This window comes from Marmota marmota, unplaced genomic scaffold, assembly GCF_001458135.2.
Source record: "Marmota marmota marmota unplaced genomic scaffold, marMar, whole genome shotgun sequence".
In the NCBI taxonomy this organism is placed as follows: domain Eukaryota; kingdom Metazoa; phylum Chordata; class Mammalia; order Rodentia; family Sciuridae; genus Marmota; species Marmota marmota.
The window spans coordinates 34791324-34798573 of record NW_025999990.1 but is presented as its reverse complement, the minus strand read 5'-3'; the positions used below and the strand labels follow the sequence as shown (position 1 = coordinate 34798573).

Genomic DNA, 7250 nt, shown 5'->3' with positions numbered 1-7250 from the left:
GGCTAACTGACTCCCAACTGTAATGAAAACATACTATGATATTTGAAAAATATAAACTGTCATATAATGATTATACTCCACCTCAGAACTCCGTGTATGATCATGTAGTTCATCACAGGATTGTTTTGAAAAAATAAAATGTATTTTTAAAGAGGCAGAAATAGTATCATAATTACTCTAATAACTCCCAAAGCCAGCACAGTGCCTGGAATAGGGTGAGGGCTTAATAAACATTTCTATTTTAAAGATTAAATTCTTACATGCTGTGTCTTACTCTTTCTCTGCTTTTGTGTTCTTTTGTTTGTGGAGCTTGTGGATTATGTTACTGAGTTAATTTCTATAGATTATAATCTTTGTTGAGAAACTGCATGTCTGATATTTCTTTCTACCTACAAGATTTGGTTGATACCATGTCTTGATAAATAACAGTCCCTTAGTATCTGTCAGGGATTGATTCTAGGACTTCCCACTGATACCAAACTCTTCTGATGCTCAAGTCCCCTATTTTAAAAATGGCTAAAATAGTGTAGTATTTGCATATAACCTATGCAATCCTCCTATTTATTTTACATTATCTCTGAATTGCTTATAATACCTAATATAATATAAATGCTATATAAAGAATTGTTATAATATATTGTTAAGGAATAATAATAATGAAAATAATCTGTACATGTTTAGTACAGATAATATTTTTCTACACTTGATCTTAGCCAAAAGGCCGAGAAGTGATTAGATAATATTTTTCTTATAGATTTCTTTTGCATATGCAGATGGTGGATCTCACAGATGCAGAATACACAGATATTGAGGTCCAAATAAATAATCCTATAATAAAAATAGTTTATTATAAGAATTAAGGTGTAGCTTCATTTTCTTCTACTTCTCAGGGAAAATACCCAATTATTTTGAACCTAAAAAAGGATGTAATTTAATTTCATATTTAAAGCTGATCTTGGGGTGTTAATATTCCAATCAGAAATACTTAACTTTTATTCCTGTTTGGGAGTCCCTAATATCCCTATTCATAGAACAGTTATTTCATAAAACTTGCTATTGTAAATTATTTTCTCTGCTCCCCTAGAAGTATATCTTCTACAACCTAAGTGTCTAAATTTCTTTCTCAAGGACCTGAAAGACAGTCCCTTGAAATGTAATTGTGGAAATAAATTTGGGGCTCACCTCCCAGTCCCTGTGGGAAGATGGGAGCCTAACTTCCACTAGTGCCCATTTACAAACACAAATGGCCCCCACCCTCATGTCCTTCAGTACTTTTGCATTAGCTCACCCCGCATTAGATTTCCTTTTTTGTTTTCAGTGGAGTTGAAGTCAATCTTCTCCCCTAAGTGCAGTCTTAATCCTTATTGTAATTGTCTTGAATAAGGTCTACCTTGTTTTCAACCATATTCAATGCAACTTTACTTTGATGAAGATTTCTGAATTTTATCCCTGGTGTGCCCAAATTATAATATCCCTGGGTATTCTATTCTTTCAACTCCCACCCCCCTCCATCTCAGTGCAAAGGAAAAAAAAAATTATAAACATTTTCTAATAATGAGATCTTTCCATCTAGAAATGCTTCTCTGGTTCTAGGAATTTCATTTTTTTAAACAATTTATTCTCTTTTCTCTTTCTAAAACTTGCATTATTTGTTCTTGAATCTTTTTGTGTTCCCCTTGAATCTCCTTGTATTTGCTGTAGCACTTCTAAGGCTTTGACTTTTTTCTTTGCCATACCAGGAAAATTTCTTCATTTTATTTTCTAAGACCAGTCTTTTAATGATTTTAGGGCCCTGTCTTTTCTTTTACCTTTCAAGATCACATTCGTTTTTCATTTATTTTTATTTTTGCGTATAGATTTTTTCCAAGACAGCAATATCAGATTATCTTATTTCATTAATCCTATGATAGATTACTATTTTTTATATTGCTTGTTTACTGGTGTCTTTCCTCTGAACCTTGCATTGTATATTTCATCTGATCCTTTCCCCCATATATTTATTTGTATTTGTTTTTCTTAGTAAAGGACTTTCTCAATTGTCTTTTCATCTTTAACCATTATTTTATATTTAAGAGTAAAATATTAAAGGTTGACTGGAAGCTTATGTATATGCCTAGCGGGTAGTGGAAGTTATCAATTGCTGGACATGATTTTGGTATAATTAGGGAGACAATCTGGGAAGTTAGCTGTGGGAGGCATTAAAATTCCAGTGTCTAGTCTGCTTGGTGGATGGGGTGGGGGGGGCAGGGAGGTGTGGTTTATTATATTCCTAAGAATAGAACATACTTTACATTACTCCCTTATTCCGAGGAGAAAAAAAAAAAGGTTGAAAGATTGAAGAAAGGGACTAGGTCTAAACTTTCAGTATGTGAACTGCAAGTCAATCTTGTTTTGATAGTAAACAGTACCTCTATTGCCCTCATCTGGACCTTCATCTGCGTGTTTTTTTTTTGTTTGTTTTTTGTTTTTTTTTGTATTCCAGTCTTTCCAGAGTAAACCTCCCAACTTCTCTTGGCATGAAACAAAAGCAGTGACCTAGATTTTTAGTTTACAGAAGCCATCTTGGTATCTAACTTAAAGTTTTACTCAATCCACCATTTCTTAGCCTTCTCTGTCTCTCTCTGTCTTAGCCTTCTCTGTCTCTCTGGATGCTGCCTTTAACTCATGAGACTTTATTAGCAGTTTGGCAGAAATCGGGGTTTCCTCTTGTTCTACTGCTCAGCAAGCTTCTGTTCTTTTGGTATGCTAGGTTTACTTCCACTTGTCTACCTACATTTTGTTTTCTAATGGATTGACTGCTATTCCAACTTATCCAAATTCCTCCACATTCCTCCTTATAATTTCATCATAGGCAGTCTGTGAAGTTACTGGCATTGCCATTCTTGAAATTGAAACTGTATTTACACATTTTTTCATGTAATTATGCTTGTAATATATATTTGGTGCCATTTTTCACTTAAAAATATATTTTGAACATGTTACTATACTAATGCATGTTAATATGCCTTCTTCTTTTTAATATCTGGGTAGTATTCTACTGGATGATTATCATACAATTTAATTAATCTTTCATGTAGTTAATGAAGGCACAGAAATAAGACCATAGGACAACTCTGATCCTTAATAAAGAGGAGAGGTAGGGAAATTTGAGTGAAGAAATCCAGACTCTTTTGCAGGTTACAGAAGTCAAGTGAAGAAGAGCTATGACTTTGAGAGTCACAGCTGGCTGTTAGAGAGGTTGCAGGTCCCCCAATAAGGAGCCAGTGTTAGTGTCCTTGCCTTTCTCAGTAACAGACTAGAAAAACACCAAGGGAAGTCTGACATCAAGGAACAGTGTGTTTTCAAAATTAGTAAGAAGTTTTGACCATGTACTTAGTTGGAGCTCTATAAGATGCACTTTTCTTATTTTTACATGCACACTCAATAACATATTTTAATAAAAAAGTATAAAAATAATACATTCAAACTTATATGCATTTAAATCCCAACAACAGATAATATAGTGGAAGACTGTCTTTTTCTCTATCGCAAAAGTTTTATCTTATTTATATATTTGTATTCTATTCATATATTTTAAGTATATATACATACATAGCATACACAAGCATGATATAATTTATTTATAAAAATATGTATAAAATATTAAGTGTAGCTATTCTTTTTTGTTTATTTGAAACTTTCTATAATCATCAAATATTCTACAATGCACATATATAATTTTCTAATAATAAAATGAAACTTTTAAAATGGTACATATAAATAAAGGTAATGTATATTATGATAGGTAATGTTTATCATTATATTTTCCTGGTAATTGGTTCTTTCTGCTAGATTTGTCATTTTAATTTGGGTGTATACTTACAGCCACTCAACTTTCAAGTATAATCATCTGCATTGTCAGGACCTGCAAGGTAACCATTTATTAGACCGTGTTTCTCTCTCTTGCAAGACATCCCTTAGGGATGAGAGAAAAAGGTATCAAGCACTGCCCCTGGATATGTTAGTGAGAATATGAAGTTCATGCAGTATGAGACTTGATGCCAATCATTTTCAGTAGGACTTCAGTACCTCATTAGGACATGGAAAACCACCTTAGGGCACACATATACTAAATGCTTATAGTATAAATAAACTGCTTAAATGAATGCACAGCAGCATTATTTTCAGAGCAGAGTAATAAATTCAATGATTATATAATATGTTGTGTCTTCCTAGTATTTCACTTTTCTGCATATTAAGTGCAAGCAATTCAAAAGAATGTCCAGAATAAGGCGTGTGTTTGCCTGAGGCTCTAAAGTATATAATGGCACTCTGGGGCTATTAAGAATTGAATTCCAGTGAAATGAACTGAAGGGAAACTTACAAGGTTTCCACTTCATATCCTGCTTAACTTCAGTTATTTTTCCCAAATGGTGTAGCAACTGCTTTGAAGAACTTCCAAACATTTTCTCCTGAGAGTTAGAACTTCTTACCCATATAGTAAAAAGAAAACAGGCTAAAATACTGTCTTGAAAGCAAACACGTATAAGTACCACAAAGAAATGTAGCAAGGTCTTGTAGTTGCCTAAAGAAGACCATTAGTTTGCACATTTATTGATTCATTTCATTCCATAGAAATGAATGCTATTTAACTTGGATCAGCTAAGGCTTGGTATTTGGATGGCAGCATGTGTTTTTATTAAATGCTTATTAACATTTATTAATTTATTACTTTGCACATAAACTGTTCTTATTGGGGTTGTAAAACAATCTCATAGATCTCAGGTTCTAATAACAAAGCTGATACAAACAATACCTTTTCAGACACAAGCTGAAAGGTGAGGATATGACTACTAGTAAAGATTTCCATGGTTTGAAAATGTAAAGGAAACCAGGGAGAACAAGGATATGTGTTTGTGGGGTCAGAGATTATGTTAATCAGTTTTTTCACTGCTGTGACTAGAAGATCTGACCAAAATAAATGTAGAGGAGGAAAAGTTTAGTTGGGGGCTCACAGTTTTAGAGGTCTCAGACCAGAGCCAGCAGGCTCCATTCTGCAGACTCAGGGTTTGAGCATCATGGCTGAAGAATGTGGAGGAGGGAAGCGGCTCATGTGATGATCAGAAAGCAGAAAGAGAAAGTCACTCTGGAGATACAAAATATATACCCCAAAGACATTCCCCCAAAGACCCACCTCCTTCAGCCACACCCTACTTGCTATCAGTTACCACCCAGTTAATCCCATCTGGGATTAATTCACTGATTTGGTTAAATCTCTCATAACCCAATAATTTCTCTTCTATATCTTCTTACATTGTTTCACACATGAGGTTTTGGGGGACACATCACAGACTATAACAGGGATATAATGAGTAAATGCTGGTATAAGAAATAGAGAGCAGCTATTAAAAAAATAGAACTCCAGATTGGTATGGAATCGGAGCAAAAATCAAAGATGGTCAGTGAAGAGAATTCACGAAGCAAAAAAAGGTTTAAGTTAAAAGAATAAATGGCAGGATGATCTCCAGTTCCATTCACTATCCAACAAATGACATAATTTTGTTCTTTATGGCACAATAAATCTCCATTGTGTGTGTGTGTGTGTGTGTGTGTGATCACATTTTCTTTATTAATTCATCTTTTGATGGACACCTAGAGTTGGTTCCATAACTTAGATATTGTGATTTGTGCTGCTATGAACATGGATTTTCATGTATCACTGTAGTATCCTGACTTTAATTCTGTTTGATAAATACCAAGGAGTAGTATATCTGGGTCATATGTGGTTGCACAATAAATTACATTACAATGAATTCTACTAGTATGTATAATTATAAAGCACCCATAAAAATTTCAAAGACAAAGAATGAATGGCAGTAAATATAACCACTATAAAACAAATCTTTATAAAATAATCAGCACTAGCATCAATCTGTATGGGCCATAGTTACAAACAAGAACTTGGTATTACAGACCTATCAGCTAAACAGCCACAGATGAGTAATATATCTAAAACTGTGTTTGCTCATATTTGAAACAGAAATGATGATATCTAAGTCATAGGGTTGTTTAAAGAGAAAATGTAAATTAAACTTGTAACATTTTGCCTGCCTGGCAATAAAGGCATAAAAATGCAATCTAATACTACTATTTAAATAGCATAGTTTAAAATTTAAGTAAGGAAACGCATGCATTTCTCCTACTCTTCTCTATCTAAAGAAGTCATGTGAAGCAGAGCCCTATGTAATTTAATCTTGCTTTGACATGGATTTGTACTCATTGGTTTTTGTAGCCATTGTTTTTGCTTTTTACCTCCCTAAATCCGATTACTCTTGTAATTCCCTGTTCTGTAATCACTTTGCACACTTTTATGTGTAAGGCCCTATGCGGATTTACCCTAATTTGACTAGGTTGTACTTAAAAGACTAAAAAGCTGCGAAATCCCAGTTTTATCTTTCCCATGGCTATTGGCCAACATGACAGTTCTTTTAGCTTTACATTTACACTCACAGATTTTTTTTTCCTCGTTTCTACCTCTCAAGTCACTTGACTATAGAAATTGCAATTCCTGCCAGTTTTGACGGGCAACTCCTTCCTAACTTCTCGCTGCCCTTGTGGTCAGGAGAGAGTTTAACACTAGTGCACCCTCCTGTTAGAAACAAGCTTCCCAGAGAATGATTTGCTCCACAGGAGAAATACAGAGGCCAAGAAAATATTGATTTCTAGAACATGGATCCCAAGTCTAATCAAATTTGGAGAATATCAGTCAGTGACCTTTTCTATGACAAGCAAATTTTGCCAGCTTAAATCCCTGTTCTCTAATCACTTTGCTTCCTACATCATAAGTATCACAAAATTTCAAATCTTTAATTAGATTTTGATCATGTTTTTGCTATATGAGGAAAAAAAGAACTACTTGTCTATACTACACATTTTAAAAGAACTATTTGTTACTGTGCTTCTGGTTCCCTTCTTATTCACAGGAGTGGAATACATAGGAAAATTCTAGTTTTCCTTAAATCTCCACTATATCACTTAATAATGCTTCTTTCCTCTCCCAAGCGAATGCATTGATGGCAATCTCATTTACAGCATAATATTTTCTATTATTAAATGCAATAGAATAAACTCCATCTGTCTGCATTTAACCTCAGTTCATTGTATCCTCTTAAAACTACACTTAATTAAATCTAGGAACTCTCTGAAGTGAAGTGAAAACACAAGTTCTTTGAATATTATTCACTAAAATTGGAAACTTAAGATGATAACAT

General features: G+C 33.8%; 1 pseudogene; it reads right to left on the bottom strand.

The window, feature by feature from the left end:
* Positions 1-642: 642 nt before the first annotated feature.
* LOC125617830 lies at positions 643-733 on the bottom strand (annotated as a pseudogene).
* Between the last annotated feature and the right edge of the window lie 6517 nt (positions 734-7250).